This window comes from Lepisma saccharinum, chromosome 30, assembly GCF_977018435.1.
Source record: "Lepisma saccharinum chromosome 30, izLepSacc3.1, whole genome shotgun sequence".
Classification (NCBI taxonomy): domain Eukaryota; kingdom Metazoa; phylum Arthropoda; class Insecta; order Zygentoma; family Lepismatidae; genus Lepisma; species Lepisma saccharinum.
In genome coordinates this window covers 11,423,221-11,441,022 of record NC_139258.1, presented here as the reverse complement: position 1 = coordinate 11,441,022, position 17,802 = coordinate 11,423,221, and the positions used below count along the sequence as shown (strand labels likewise).

Genomic DNA, 17,802 nt, shown 5'->3' with positions numbered 1-17,802 from the left:
AATGGCTGGGGGAAGAAAGAGGAAGTGATGGCTGGGGAGAAGAGGGAAGAAATTGAAGTGATGACCGAAGGAAGAAGAACGAGATAGAGGTGATGGATAGGTCTAGAGAAATATTACAAGTGCTGACAAGGGTGAAGAGGAAACATCTAGCATTGATGCTTAGAATAAAGGAAACAAATTAAGTCATGGCTTAAGGAAAAGGAACGAAATGGAAGTGATGGCTAGAGAAAGATGAACAGAATAGAAGTGATGGCTATAGAAAGAGGAACAGAATAGAAGTGATGGCTAGAGGAAGAGGAACAGAATTGAAGTTGAGGCTAGAGAAACAGGAACAGAATAGAAATGATGGCTAGAGGAAAAGGAACAAAATAGAAGTGATGTCTAGAGGAAGAGGAACAGGATAGAAGTGAAGGTTAGAGAAAGAGGAACAGAATGGAAGTGATGGTTAGAGGAAATGTACAAATTAGAAGTGATATCTAAGGGAAGTGGCATAACATTAAACTTGCAACTAGGGGAATAGGATTAAAATATGCACCAATCACAAGAAAAATGGACAGAATATAATAAATAGAGCCCGCAAGTTTGGCAAAATGCCTCTTTTTATCTACTGCATATATTGATAAAATTTTTCCGGATATACGTTTCTCATGTTGTTTCGAATGTTTTGAAAGCCTTTTCATTTTGCCTATTTTGCCTATTTGGGACCCCACTGCCTATTTTTAATTATAATGCCTTTTTTTGCCTTTTTCAATGAAATTTGACAATTTTTAAAAAAAATGTGTATATAAATTATTTATCTCCCAAAAAACGTTGTTGGCATTTATTTTTCTTCCGTTTATTATGTGAATAATTTTCGCCTTATTTAATTAATATTGAACTCACGCATGTTTCAACATTGCTGAAGGAGGAAAGTGTGAGAAAAAAGTATTTCATGCTGAGTTAGGATATTGGCTTTCCGTTAACATTTCCTTGTGCATGATTGACTGCTGAAGTGGACAGGTTGATTTCGAACTCAAAGAAGATATTTCTGAAATTTCCCTCTCGAACCCGAAAATTTCAGGAAGTTGCGATTGAGCTTAGTTTACCTCAGCAACCAGTCTTGACGAGATAGGGAACCTGGATATCAGCAGCTATATATTATGCTAACAACCTTGAAAAAATCAGTGAGATGATCGATGCTCTTCCAGAAAATGAAGCGGCTTCAATTCGTGAAGTGAAAAAACTCCTGTGCTATTCAAGTTTACTTTTGCACATTATGGTGCATTGCCAGAGACAATTACAATTATAGCATCCATGAAAATGTTCGAGGAATCTATGCAGCAGATGATGGAAGTGCCAGGAGAAAAGGGGTCAGCTGTTGCGGAAAAGTGCAAACGGGCAGTGAGTGCAAATGAGGACCTGAAACAATTGAAAACAATTTGTGATATTCTAAAACGTGAAAATGCTGTTACCGAAATGAGTCCAGCTACATTAGCTTGTTTTATGTATGCTCCAATAACTTCTGTGGAAGTAGAAATATAATTTTCTATTATGAAAAACATTCTCTCTGACAGACGACTATCAATGAATGTTGAGAACTTAAAAAACACCTTGAAATGAAATGAAAATTGAAATGCTCTTCCCAATTTAGATTTTAACATTTTGCAAGAAATTATAGATAAAAGTAAGCGACTTCCAAATGTGCCTTTTTTCGGTTTATTTTGCCTTTTTTTCATTTTTAGTGCCTATTTTCCACATTATAAATGCCTTTTTGCCTGCCTATTTTAACGAAAATAAATGCCTGAACTTCCGGGCTCTAATAATAAAGTTATGTAGCGGATTATTACACTCGGAAACTAACAGGAGAAGAAAAACATATTAAGACTTAATACAAATAAGATATAATGTACAGAAGTGGGGGCCAATATGAACCTTCCCAGTCTCTACTTTTGTGCACTTCAGAAAAACGACCCACTCAATGTTATTTGAATAGCAAAGGTTTCTTCAGCCACTATTTATGATGTCCACTGCAACTTCCCTTGAGGTCAGTGGCGAGGGTAGTTCATGTCACTATTTTACCGATGTAATTAGAATGTCATCTGCATATAGAGTGGTTTTGTGTGACGGTGAGGTAAATTTGGTTTTCTGTAATTTGTTTTTCTTACATTCTGCGAGTGTCATACAAGAATTTCTGATCACTTGATCATTTAATATTGAACGAGGAAAGATTAAATGCTTTTCACCAGATAAATAATATTTGCTGCACACGTGTGGAAGTCTTGTATTTGTTTTAATCAACGCAATTTCAACCCATCCACGTAGACAAATCTGTTTGTATGAATAACCGTAGCAATTAGGATATCAAAGTCGATAAGTAATACACTGCAAAGGCATTACCACTGTTCTGATACATGTTACATTACCCAGTGTGTGTGTGTATTATGGTGCATCCCTCCCCCGAATCTATAAGATATTAACATTGAAAATTTTGGACTCGTGTTTCTCAGGGAAAACTAAATATATCCTTACAGGCCGAAACCAAGTGTTAGGTAATAATCAAAATGTAATTTTTGATAACAACTCGTTTGAACCAGTTTCCAAATTCAAGTACTTAGGAGTAATACTAACAAATGAAAATGATATTAAAGAGGAAATAAAAAGCATATCTTCTCGTTTAATATCTAAGAAACTAAAAGTTAAAATATACAAAACAGTAATTTTGCCTGTATTATTATATGGGTGCTAAACTTGGTCCCTTACATTGAAAGAGGAACATAAATTGAGAGTATTTGAAAATACGTTCCTTAGGAAAATATTTGGACCTAAAAGGGATTAGGAGACAGGTGAGTGGAGAAGGTTACATAATTTAGAACTACATAATTTGTATTCATGTCCAGATATTATTAGAATGATTATATCAAGAAGACTTAGGTGGGAAGGCCATGTGACACGAATGGGAGAGGAAAGAAGGGTTTACAGGATTGTTGTTGGGAAACCTGATAGTAAGAGACCAATAGGAAGACCAAGACGAAGATGGAGGGATAATGTTCAGATTTACCTAAAGGAAATTGGTAGGGATGGGTAAGAGTATATAGATCTTGCTCAGGTTAGGGACATATTTAAGGCCTGTGTTGCTGCAGCCATGAACCTTCGAGTTTAAGAAGGCTAGAGAGTTAGTAAGTTTAGTTTCTCAGGTCAACATCGATTTGCACAATACTTAAAATCGTTCAGGATGGTTGAGGAACATTTCAGCTTGTAACTCGAAAATTATAATAGACAGAATTACGAAAAATGGTATGCTGGTAGACAGTGTAAATACTAGTAATTTGTCGCTTAGATCGTGTATCTATGTGAGCTGGGTTCTCAGATATGAGTTCCAATTCTTAACTATTTGGCAAGACAGAACTGTAAGGTGAAACGAATATTTTCACGTGGGCTTATCTTGGGTTGTTATGGGTACTAAGAATCTATCGTATTCTATGTATGCTTATTTCTTTTCTCTCTTCATTCTCTTTCATTCAATCTCTCACTATCTATCTTTCTTTCTTTGTTTCCTCTCTATGTATCTCTTTCTTACTTACTCCTTGTTTGCTTATCTTTTCATTCTCTTTGTGCCACTCTGTTCTTGTATATCTTTCAGTTTTTTCTTCAACAGTTTATCTATTCTTTTCTCATCTTCCCTGTGCTTGTTTCTCTCTCTGTCTTCCATCTCTTTCTTTCTCTGTTTCTCTCTTTCCTTCTATTTATCCTTTTCGTGTTTGTCCATCTCTTTCGTTTTATATTCATCTTACTTTGCTTCTCTACCCTTTTCCTTCTTTCCCTATCTTATCCTATTCTCCCTCTCTCTGTTTCCGTTTCTCTAATTCTGATTGTTGTTCTACAAAACCTATTCTAATAATTTCCATTGTAGGATAATTGTAAGGGGCTAGGACCATTTCACTACAAGCTAGAGCCCCTCCTTGCCCATCGAGTGGCGACGCCTCTGCCTTTCTCCTATTTCTGCTTAAATCCTCTCGTTCCGGACACCTCAATTAGCGAAAGTAACACCGTGCACGAAAGGATCAAAACGAACACCCAATTAGGTGATGCGGGCAGGGCGTTTTCCCTCGCGTAATTGTCAACAATGCTCTATTGTTGCACGCTCGTTACCTTAATGTTATTTTCTCATTTCCTTCCCCCACATTGTTTTCTCCAGTCTTCTGGATGGATCTGTCGATTTTATAGCTTGCTCTTTCTCGCGGATGAATCTTGCAGTTTTCAGAAAGTAGTTCCGCAGCTGTCATAATGTCCATGAAATCCCCTGACTTCTGGCAATTTTGCTGTAATTAAGTCCATCTATCGTGAATTTTCTTCACGAGAAATTATTTTGTGCCGAAGACATTCTAAGGAATTGTACGAATGTGATTCAGATTCAAACAGTTTTAGACCACGAAAAATGTAGCCTAGCATTTAATTATGATAGGCAAAAATAACAGGGAAAACGCAGGCGAAACTAATGTATAGGCACTGGTTCTTCAAGGCAATGCTGCATCATCTGAATTTCATGTTTTAACTGAGATTTTCGGAAATTATTTGAAAATAAAGCAATTGAAATTGACGTATACTTGAAAAGCTGGCAGGAGAAAATTGCGAACATATCGTTGCAGTTCTTTCTCGATAATATTCACGATTTCATGACCAGGCTATCTTCACTGAAAAAGCGCATCGTACTGAATGAAGCAGCAACATTAGCATTTCCATTTTCTTTTTCTGGTTTCATTTGACAATAATTCATTCTCAAACTATTTTGATCTTCTCTCTTAATCGACTTGCATCTGTTCCAAATTTCACACATGCATAATACATTGTGTAAGACGCTTCATGACTTTTCGAAAAAGAAAAAAGTTTTATTTATAAAGTACAAATTAAAACTTTACTTTCATGGCAATATATATTTATCTCTCCAGAAATAAAGTGAGTCGACTCGTGCCGAATTACAATGTTAACCCCATGCCAATCTTCTGTCAATCAGTTACGTTTTCCCTGATTTATTTACAAATTTCATTTTGTTGATTCCACGGGGTGGAAACACGTGAAAACCTTTCATTTGTTCTGACCCATAAAACGATTTAGTGCACAAAAAAGCTGAACAGTAGACCTTACTCTTTCGCATATTCCCCATGCTTTAAACGACTTCACACAACGTATCCTACATAGACTAATTCCTGAAAATCCCACCAGATGGCATATACCAAAGCGTTGCAGTTGGGAGGGGCGATGGTTTCTATCACCGTGGATCTGCGCCTGCTACAAGGCCTTCAGCCAACTACTTTATAACAGTGGTTTTCAATCTTTTTCAGTCCGGGACCCACCTTGAAGGATATTACACTTCATGGGACCCATAAGTATATAAGCGGCAGATACTTGTAGGGGTGTGCACCCAGTTTATAATCATATTTTTGCTCACATCGAGTACCTTAAGAAGCCTTCTTGTACGTTTGCTTAAACTAATTACACATACTTCATTCTAGAAAATAATTATGTAATTTAAAATACTAATTTACTCTGGTCAAATATCTAATTAATACACATCGTGAAATTGAAAACAATTGTCTCACCGAACCAATTTGACGACTGGGGGTGCTATTCCGCAAAAGCTGGGGTATGTTGGGTTCAATGATGGTTAACGTAAGTCGAAAATCTTAGTACGCGTTAAGTGTATTTTTATACTTGCTTTTCACTTGAATCAGCCTTTTCAAACAAACAGCATAACAGCATAAGTTTAATGCCTCATTGGAATGGCGGTCAGAAATATCAAGCGACGCCTTACGTCATCTGCTTCAATTTTCAGAAAGAACGAGCTGGCCCCTGTATCAAAAGTTTCTAGCCATTTTCGTGCTGCAAAAAGGCAGTATCGCCAGCATGCAAGGCAGTAGCGCCAGCATGCAAGGCAGTTGCGCCAGGATGCAAGGCAGTAGCGCCAGGATGCAAGGCAGTAGCGCCAGCATGCAAATTAGTATCGCCAGACCGAAACGAAAAAGACAGATATCCAATTCCCTTGATATAAACATCAGCGAGATGCCGGTAAACAGAAATGTTGAGCTTAGACTACGTACAACCAGTTATGTGCCGTACACTAGACGTTTACGTCTACATGCGTTATCTACACGTAGATTACATTGGTTTGTAGTTTACATAGACTACGTAGACGATCTAAAGTACATTAAAATTAATTTTCAAGGCTTTCATGAAAGGAAAGTGACATTTTCAACTATATTGATTCCTAACGAACTGAAAAGAATCCTATTTCCAACAAAATGTCTCTTCTCTTCTAATATCAACTATGGAAGAAGATAAATAGTATGCAGAAAAACCAACAGATGGCAGTCGTGAGGCAACATTAGTCTTTTTCCCATAAAACACTAGAATATTTCCTATATTAGGTTTCTTCCTAGGTGAGAAATTGTTCAAATTTGGAAGAAAGAGTATGAAAAGTTCTTCTCACACATCAGCAACTGACATGCAGTATAATTTTGTTTTAATTCCACGGCGCCCTTTGCTAAGTTATCACCTTTCGCCATGTTGTTTACATAGATTACGTTGTCTACGTGTATAAAATAGTCTACGTGTAGAATCGTTGTTTACGCGTAAACGCACATCACTGCGTACAACACAGGTTGTATCTAAATTGTTAAAATAATATGTAATTTAAATGTACGTAATAGGATTTTTAAGATACCGTAAATACATTTTCCAGCCCGACTTCGCAACGCACCAAACGCCTCCTCGGGACTCAGCTGTGCCTCGTTGAATACCCTCATTGACCGAGCAAATTTCAAATATTGTACAGTTAAATTATCCGTTTCACAATGCATTTTCACTTAGTGTGCTAAATTCTTCATCCGTTTTATTCGGAAGCATTGCGATAGCTTTCCTTATGCAATTAGCCCAATTTATGAATGTACCAGTTGACATTAATGGCCATTACACGTGTTCACCCGATCTCATTATCCCGTTTCCATGGTGACGACAAATACATGACTCTTCGCAGTGACACCTGTTGTTTGTTTCAGTAACGGATAGGCTCGTATATCACATTCGTTATTACAATGGTAATATTTTTAAGTGGATGCGCATAAAAAAAAAAAGGGTATAATGGTTTTGTGCGGTTATTGTTGAAAGAATTACGGGGTCCATTGTTAATGTGTACACCGTTGGAAGTTACAAATTTTGCATGCGATTGGAACGTTTTGTCGCTTTGTGTGAAACGAATGATATTTTTACTTGTGGTGTCCCCAATTTTCTCTCAAGTGAAGTGTACGAAATAAGGGGGGGGGCATGCCGGGGGCTTCCCACTCACAAAAATGTTTATCCTGAGGAAATGAACATAGGCGCCGACTCCATGGGGCTTGGGGGCTCGAGCCCCCCCCAATGTTAACGATGTGGGGGTCTTCCTCAGACGAAGAACTAATCTAAAATGATGAAATATACTACACACCCCAAATAATGTTTCTTAAGAGAATCTAATGTATTATTTTGCCCTCTCTTGTAAAGTTTACTCTGAATTGTGCCACATGAACTTAACTTTAAAAACACATTTGAAATGTTCTAGACCATCAACTTTGGGGGGGGGGGGCTATGACCAGATACAGCAAAACACATGACTTAATACTATATACTAAGTATATAATTGTGAGTAAAAAGGTAAAGTGTTCCCCTGTGCTTAGCACCACGCCATGAAGGCGTATAGGGGGTGTGGGGGTAACGCCCCACACTTTCTTGATCCGGTCGTGAGTAGAGGTGATGTGATCAGCACCACGCCCCTGACCGCCTTTACCCCCCAGGGTTTCCCCCGGGTACCCATGTTATTCGACGCTGGGTGGGCGCCGGGGCCGCTTCCAATGTTAGAAAAGTTCCCGGATTTGAACCGGCCGGGGATCGAACCCGGGACCTTGAGCATGTTGTTAACATTTTTACTAAAAAGTGTTTCAAAATAAGATGTGCATGAACTAGGAGAGTGGATGGGACGTTCGGGCTACAAATGGCTCTCACATGACATTCAGAACGAGATCATTGATATATTAGGGAGATCTGTTTTGCGCTCCGTGGTAGCAGATATTAAAAGTCGGGAATATTTTGCTATTATGGTTGACAAGACTTGTGACATATCCATCCGTGAACAATTGACATTCTGATTCGAACTGTAAATGAAAATTTTGATATTTTGAGGAATTCATGGGTTTTTACGAGATTCCGAACACTGAGGCCAAAACTTAAAAAAGGGAGGGAGGGAGTCATTCATTATTTCAGTGATCAGAGCCCCCCCAATAATTTTGACAAGTTGGCGCCCCTGGAAATGAATTACAGTAAAACCTCGTTAATCCGGACTAATTAGGGGTTAAGTTGATCGGTTTAACGAAAGTCCGGATTAACTGAAATAACCTAAAAGAACAGTAGAAAGTCCATTAAAACTCCATTTATAGCAACAAAACACTTTATTATGGTGTATTTAAAGGGCATAGGCCTAAATACACTATACAGTACAGTACAAAGTCTGCGGGAAACAGAATTTCATCAGTGGGTGACTGACTTTTCTTTGGGAAATTCTCTTGCTCTTTTTCTTTGTTTTGCCTGTCCGGATTAATCTAATCCGGCTTATCGGGGTCCGTATTAGCAAGGTTTTACTGTACTTTTATCCCTGCCAGGGATGTTTTTATCCTCCACAAGAATATAATTGAAATCGTACACCTAGTAGCAGAGAGTACGGTATATACAGGGCAACTATAAAGGATTCATTCGATTTCAAAACACTGTATTTTCCCAAGTATTGCACATACAGATATGAATAATACATTCTACAAATGTTCTATGTGTACGCCTCTGCCCACGCGACACGCATCCAAGCGGTAGATGAGTTCCACCCATACATTTTGCAGCAATTCCCTGTCCATTGTCATCAGAGAAGCATTGATGCGTTCCCTGAGCTATACCAGTATCCTTTTCTGTGCTCTCTTCTGCACGCGTCAATAACAGATGAACATCTCGCATATTCCAACACGTGCTGCCACCTGGTGTGAGTTTACAGTTATTTTCATATGCAATACTTTGGAAAATACAGCGTTTTGTAATCGAATTAATCGTTTATAGTAGCCCTGTATATGTGCGTGTCAATAGTATATAACTTCCTAGCTCTGTATGAAACACAATTGAAAATTCATTGGTGTCCATCGATGGGGTAACATCGCTCTACCGTTACAATGTTGCCAAACGTTCGTCTGTTTTTGTCGGTTGTTTTCTATTGGCGTGTTTGTGCAGGGTTTGGGTGTTTTGTGTACTAATTTCCCGTGCTTTGTGTACTATTGAACAACTATTATCCATTAACGGAGCTGATCAGCACATTATCGTACCCGTTCTACAGTACGTTTGGCAACATCCTGCGTATAAGCGCTCATTCGTTTCGTCCCGTCAGGAACTTTCGGTGTCATGTGACTCGAAAATGCCCGATGTCAGCCGAAGAGAATTGGCCTTATTAGTGCTCATTGTGACGCGTGTTCTTATTACTTTATGGGCTTTGAGTAGGCTTACCATACGTCCGGGATTAGCCCGGACAGTCCGTCTGGGGTAGTCCGGGATTGCAAAATGTCTGGGGTTTTGAGAATCTGAACGTGAAAAAAGCTATCGGTATAGAATATTCACGACCAGAACGTACATTGTTGAACGAGGTTATTCAAAACCAAAAGGTAGGTTGTGGTTCAAGTTCTGAAAAAGTACCAGATACTATTGAAGACAAGTGGCAAGCAATTTTTAAGATGTTTCAAAAGACTGATATTTCACGTACCAACATTTCTAAAATGGTTGAGTTTGCTATGTCTTTGCCTGGAACGTCTGCTCCAGTTGAGAGAGTATATTCAATTATGGGGAATATTTGGTCTGCAGAAAGCGGTAGACTTCTAGTATCCACTGTTAAACATCTGCTGAATGTTAAAATTAATTCAGAACTTTCATGTTGTGAATTTTATGATGTTATTAAAACAAACAAGCCATTTCTGAAAAAAGTCATGTCTAGTGAAAAGTGCAACTGAGTCAACTTCATACGTTCTTGTAATTCACGCGTTGTATTATTATACTATTAATATTAACTTAATAATACTCAGCGGTGAACGATGAGACTCGGTGAAGTACATAGACTTCTCTCAGGTACAGGGATAGTGTTAGGCAAAGACAATATTCACAGTACAGAGAAATAAAACCACATTACTGCAGTATGTATAAACTAAAAGGTTTTATTATTTATTTATTGCAATTATAATGCAAATATACTTGAAACGAAGACGAGGATTTCGCTTTGTCGATGAATTGACTCAACTAAAACGCATAAACTCAATGCGTGGCTATCGGCGTACCTATGATCACATAGGCCTAGCTTGCGCCCCGAACTACCATACCACGATGTATGCACAACACCGAGGAGTTATTTTTAAGTTTAAAAGCTTCGTCGATCCGTGGCGAAAGTGTGATATTTCTTACGCGATATCCTCGCTTTTATACTATTTTCGAGAACACAGATTCAAGTAGATGAATCACTCACTAGCTACAAAAGGATACTATCAACAAAACTGACATCTACACATGTTTAGAAATACAAATTCACATAGTGCACTCTCGCAAACATGAAGATACATTAAACTACTCATAATACAGCATAAAATACAATAAACATTAAACAATAGATATACATTACAAACAAGGTGTAATATTACATATAATAACACAACATTTACGTGTCCTTTCATAAAAGTATAATATATCAGTGACATATTTTAAGGTTGTGACGTCACATTAAAATATGGATCATATCAAACTAAGAGATAATGCTACCTAGAACAGAGAGGTTTAATAAACATCAATGTATTATTCAATGAAACATTTGAAAATTAATTGATTGCTTTTAGAAAATAATGTTAATATTTTTTCTTGTACAATTTATAGTTTAATGTTCCAATACAAGGTCAAGGCTTGTAAGTAATTTAAATGTATTTTTGTAAAAAAAAAAAAATGAAATTCAGCAGTAACGAGTTGATCGCGAATATGTCCTGGGTTGGACCCAAAAAAATATGGTAAGCCTAGCTTTGAGGCGGTACTCATACGCAATAACACGATAGATAAGATGTATTTTCAATGTCCTTTCATTTGGGCCATTCTCCCCGTGAATAGCATCTCGACTGGAGGCTCCAGATAAAAGCAGAGTCCAGCGATGCAAATGGAGAAGAGATGAGACCTTAAAAAGAAATCTCGTCTCACTGATCGTCGACCGGAAAAGAATATAACCCTTCTTTTTACGGCGGAAGAAAGGCATAATACGAGGAATCGATAGTAGACCTTTGCCTATAACCTCCCTTGTTCCGCCGGGGGTGAAATTACCCCAGGGAGCCTTGATCCCTCACTTCAATTGCAAAGGAGCTTTTGGGGGGTTTTCCCGCGGGGGAGGGTACCGTAACTGAATGCAATTTCTTGTCAAAAGATCTGCAATGCTATGATATGAGAACTGCAGCTGAATGGGAGTATTCATAGGTACTAAAAGCAGTGCTAAGAGGGAGTTTGATCTATCGTTTCGCTGAAATAAATATTCCCTTTCTGCTCTCAGCACATTCTGTAAATCTTTTGTTTCTCTTAAAATTGAATAACGACCTCTCTCTCGACGTATACTCTGTCCCAGATATGCCTGTAGCAATTTATTTATTTCCTTCAACAGAGATCTCCTTTTACAGAAGGTTGCCAATAAAAAAACACATAATATAATACAGTGAGATATAACACAGGTAGCACACATACACAAATATAATGTAATATTAATTACTAAATTATACTATATATAATATAACACCCAATTAGCAATTTAGAAGCGCCCAAAACAATACAAAACAAGACCAAAACAAACAAATCAGATGTCATTTTTATTCATATGCAGTGATATATTGCTAAGTATAACACTAAATCTGATAATTTATGTTGTAAACACTTGTCCTAACTAACTAACTAACTAACTCTCTAGCCTTCTTAAACCCGAAGGTTCATGGCTGCAGCAACACAGGCCTTCCATCTTTCCCTATCTTAAGCAAGATCTATATACTCTTTTCCATCTCTACCGATTTCCCTTAGGTCCATCTCAACGTTGTCCCTCCATCTTCGTCTTGGCCTTCCTATAGGTCTCTTACCATCAGGTTTCCCAACAACAATCCTGCAAACTCCTCTTTCCTCTCCCATTCGTGCCACATGGCCTGCCCACCTAAGTCTTCTTGATTTAATGATTCTAATAATATCTGGACATGAATACAAATTATGTAGTTCTAAATTATGTAACCTTCTCCACTCACCTGTCTCCTCATCCCTTTTAGGTCCAAATATTTTCCTAAGGATCTTATTTTCAAACACTCTCAATTTATGTTCCTCTTTCAATGTAAGGGACCAAGTTTCGCACCCATATAATACTACAGGCAAAATTACTGTTTTGTATATTTTAACTTTTAGTTTCTTAGATATTAAACGAGAAGACAAAAGTTTATGAAGAGAGAAGTAACATGCATTTCCTGAATTAAGCCTACTTTTTATTTCCGCTTTAATATAAACACTTGTCCTAATATTATTTTGTACTCATTGATTGAAATACTAAAATCAAGATTAGATTGTAGTACAGATATTTTGTTGTACGCAAAGGACATTCTAAATAATGGTGAATTCTTGAATCTTTCTGTTTTAGGAATATCATAAGACATCAATTACCGCATTTCTTTGCTTTGAAACATATCTTTTGTCATTGTTCTGTACAGAAATACAGTAAAACCTGTCTATCCCGGAACATGATGGTTCCGAACAAAATTTTCCGTCTTAACAGTTTTCCTTCTTATACAGGGTTGGCTTTGAATACAGTATAGAGCGCTGCAGGAAATAATGAAATGACAGATTTACATTTCGCATTACTTATAATGTAGAGTACTAATGCATGTACGTACATGAATAAAAATGTGATACAGTCGCAATAATCATAGCAGAGACTACAATTATGTAACTACACAACATGTTGCTACACTTTTTACAGTATTGTAAGAACGTACAGTACGTACTTATGTATCTTTTCGAACCCGGGACCCCTGGCGTCGTAGCGCGATGTGCATAGAGGGAAAGAGAAAGATTGAAAGATGGAATAAGAGAGGTGAAGAAAGGTTGAGAGGAAAGTGAAGAAGAAGAAAGAAACAAAGAGAGATAACAAGAAAAATAGAAAGGAAAGAGGAGAAATAGACAAAGAAAGGTGGAGAAAGAGGGTAAGAGATGAAAGAAATAAACTGAATCGTAACAGGTATGAGAATTGTAGCGCATTCTTTCATATCGACAATGTTACCGATAAGCGAGTGGCAACAGAGGCGTGTTCCACTTACAGTATTAGTAGTTATGCACCCCCGTAGAGTCCGATAAATCAATTGATTGGAAAAGATCGATCAAAGATCAATTGATGACCAAGCCGTGTGGGCAAGCAAGGGTGGGTGTTTTGAGCGTTTTGATTGGTTGTTGTGAAAAAGTGGGCGTGGCTTAATGGACTTCCTGTTGTGAATGAGGTGGGGGGCGTTTTCGGGGCTTTGATAAGATTGCGGGTTTCCTGTTGTTATTGAGGACTTGATAAGGGTTTCCGGTGTTGATGAGATAGGTGTCTATTTTTGGGGGGCGTTTCCCGTTTGAGACCGTTGATAAGTCTGAGATTCCTGGAAATGGGTGTAACGGTTTTTCTGTCTGAATAGAACATGTCCGAACATGTTTTGGGCGTAGGTTTGAATGAATTTGCAATTTCTGAGAGTCACGTGACTGTGACGTCACAAAATGGAAGTCACGTGACCAGATTATATTATTAAATATTGTAATATTATTATTATGAATTGTTTTAATTTCTGTGACGCCATTTTGTTTTTTTACGCTATTTTGGCGTGTGACGTCATATATAAATTGGAGTACGTGTTTCCGGTGTTTGAAAACAGATGGCGTTGATGAGTCTGAAATTCTCCCGTTTTGAGACCGTTGATGAGTCTGAGATTCCTGGAAATGGCTGTAACGGTTTTCTGTCTGAATAGAACATGTCCGAACATGTTTTAGGCGTAGGTTTGGATGAATTCGCAATTTCTGGGTGGTGTAACGTTTCTGTGTGAACATGCCCGAACATGTTTTGGGCGTAGCCTTGTAGTTTGAAGTCTGTTTAACGGAAATGGTGACGTAGGAGGGAAAAGGGTATAAATAGAAAGGATGGAGGATAATAGTATCATGTGAGGATGGATGTAAGCGGTACACGTTTGTCTGATAATGGTGTGAATTTCTACGAGATCAGCTACGAAGAGTTCTGGGAACTTGTTCGGTCTTGCGGCGATCTGGACAGCGATCGAACGGCCCTGGATCGGTTGCTGAGTTATTTCCCGTTTATGTATGTAGCGATACCTGAATCTCCCTGGTGTGGATGTCACGTGGTCAACGGATCAGGAAAAAGAATTCACCGTCGCTGCGAGACTTTGAAGGAGATAGAAGAGAGGAAAAGAAGAGGTGACGAGAGAACAGGATTTCCGAGTCACGGGTGTATCTGCGAACTACGTCGCAGGAAGGAAGAGTTGGGCGAAGCTTTGAAGAAGAGAGTGAAAGAGTGGCTTTCTTTGTTGGCAGACAGAAATTCCGTGTGGTGTTCTGGCTGTGATCGTCCATTGTTACTTAACTTAGAAGGTCATCCTTGTTTCCCTGTGGTTCCTCCCGAAGGTTTCGATTTTCGCAGACGGCTGTTCCCCGACGATCCTGAGGATATTCTGGCTGAACCTTTATCGCCGATACCGAGGACCCCGTCACCTACAGTATCTGATTTTGAGAATATTCTGGCTGAACCTTCATACCCGATACCTACAGTATCATACGAGTTTTCTTTGTTCGACATATGAGAGTGTATACTTACCATACTCGTCTGATAGCAGGCGGTCCTTTTACCACCGATTATATGTCGGTGAATGCGAGATACAAGACTTACAGAAAGTGGCCAATAGGATTACGTCAGACTGCTGAAGAATTAGTCACTGCAGGTTTTTATTATTCAGGATTCAGTGATAGGGTAATATGTTTCCATTGTGGGTACGGAGTGTGTGATTGGACATCCGAAGATTGCCCGATTCTAGAACATTACCGGGCAATACCAGACTGTAGTTACATACAGAGTGTTGCAGCGTTACACAGTGATTCGAAAAGTTGCAAATATTGCGACAGTGTGGAAACTACTGAAAAAACATCCGATAATCAGAGTGTGGATTCTGTGCTACTCTGTAAAATATGTTTTGAAAACTCTTGCAGTGTGGTAATTCTTCCGTGTCGACATTTTGTAGCCTGTGGTCTCTGTGCCTCTCAATTGGACAAGTGTGCCGTATGCCGGGGCAGCATTGAAGATACCTTAACTGTTTTCACCTGTTGAACAAAATGGATGCCTGTTTTTTGGACATTCAAGGTCTTCGCGGAGCAGGAGGAGAATTTGTGTGGAAAGAAGTGGGGATTTTAAAATTTCCTTTCGACAGCGCATTTGACTGTTTAGTGAAATCTCCATATGGTTTTCACTTGTTGAGTGAAAAGTATCGCCGGGTGAATTACTGGCTCCGTACCAACAAACACGGTCTGAACTGGGGAGATGGGTGGCTACCGTATGAGAAATTAGGAGACGTTTTATATTTTATGCTTGTGAATCAGGAAGTGTACGTCAAAGGTATGGAGAAAATTAAATGGTTGGAAAAATTACTTGGAGAAAAACGTATGGGTAAAATATCTGTGCGCAACATCGAAGAACTTGAATGTCCAAAGTTGGATAGTGTGAAAAAGACTGCAGGAAAATGCAGAGAACATAGTAAATGTGAGAACGTGAAAAAAAATTGTGCAGTTGAAAATGTCTGGAAGATGTACAGTTTCTATTGTAATAAGTACGAGAAATAAAAGATTTTTTGAACATTTACAAATGTTTTATTTATAATTGTAGATATAGGTTAACAATATGATTCGATCACGATGTGAAATATATTTACATATGGACATCGATAATGGTAATTTTACATAATACATAAAAGTAACAATGGTTTATTTACAATATGAAATACAATGGATAGTTTACAACAGCAAATATATAACAGATTTTATTTACAATACCAATGTGTGTCCAAGATTGTTCTCAAGATATATTTCAATCATAAGTTCGTTGTACCAAAGTACATAAAAATAGTTCAATACATCGGGTACTTCTTTTTTTTCTGAAACCATATTCTTTTTTATACAATATACAAAAGCCTCCATTTCGGGTTGTAATTTATGATAACGTTCGTTCATTAATTTTTGCAGAGGTCTGAAAAGATTACACATAAATAAATGTAGTTCAGAGGATGAGAAAATGAAAGCATCCGGTGAATGATGTTGATACATCGAGATGCAACGTTTCCCGAAAAAATTTACACCACTAACGGTGATATTTCCAGTAACCAAATAATTGAATCGTCGACCAGTGTCGACGTAATTCAGTAAGTCAGATTTTAAAGCACACAGTTCTCTGATCTGTTTAGAATCGATGCGTACGGGTGATCTCCCCTGTTGCGAAAACTCCCACACTAAATTGAAAGGGGATTCCTTTTCGAATCCTATGGCTACGTACTTGTTTTTTTCCTTGTTCAGAAAATATGTGTTTGCAAGATAGAGATCTAAACATGCATCTACGTCATGTAGTTTAGGACACTCGATTTTGTCTGTGGAAAAACCAATTTCCCTACGTCTCTTTATGAATTCACAGTCCGTAGTCACATCCATTCCTTCGTCAGCCGCCTCGTTCTTGATAGTAACGGTTTCTAATTTAATGGGTTGCACACGTTTTCGAGGTTTACGTTTGGAAACATCATCCTGATTGGTCATGCGTGTCACAAGTTTGTTGTGTTTCTCCATTATAGAAACAGCAGAAGGTTCCATGATGTGTTCACTAGAACTATCTCGATGGCACTGAGAGAAAGATACGCAGCACACATTTTAAATAGATTTCTTCATGACACGAGCCTGGATCGTGTGGATAGAACAACACGCTTGTTCCCCTCTGGGACACTTGGAATGTGGTAGACATTTGAAGATCTGACGAAAACGGTGTAGGATATATCCATCTTTACTGATACCTGGTGGAAATGTCTGGATGAAATCCTTGGTTGTAACGTGACGTGCTTTGTAATAAGCATACACGCAACAGTAATGACCGCATGTTGTGGCCAATATCCCCTGTAAGGGAATACTGTTGTAAGTCCAGACCGAGGAATGACTGTTCAGGAAAGTTACGAATTCTTGATAGAAAGGATGAAATCCGTATGAATCGAAATACTCGGCCACATTGTTTTTGTCGAAATAGAAGGCCACCCAGTGTGTACCCCGGGAGTCGGACTTGTCAGTGTTTGCAATGACCAAGGCCGGCTTAGGAAACGTCCGAGGTAAAAGATCTCTCGGGTAAACACCGTAAAAAATGTTTCTGGTGGAACAGTTTCGAGATAGAATCTGTCTGATCTGCGACGTGTTCATGCTGCTTATGTTTTCAATAATGTATAATAATGTGTCTGTCTTTGGTCATTTCTATGCTTCCTGGGCTGTTGTCAAATAGTTCGGGAAACAATTGTATGTTCACAGGTTTTGAAGTTGTCACTTTCGAAGAAACACTACTATGCTTAATAGTACGGGTTATCACTTTGGTGGGTTTTTCCATCACAAGCAGTATAATGTTTACATAAGAGCTATTTCGGTAACACTGGGAGTCAGAAACACAGGCACACA

At 38.3% G+C, this 17,802-nt stretch overlaps 1 protein-coding gene across 1 annotated transcript in view; it reads left to right on the top strand.

The window, feature by feature from the left end:
• Nucleotides 1–17,802, top strand: part of LOC145981733 (uncharacterized) — a 606,033-nt gene that overhangs the window by 245,293 nt on the left and 342,938 nt on the right. The window lies entirely within an intron of this gene.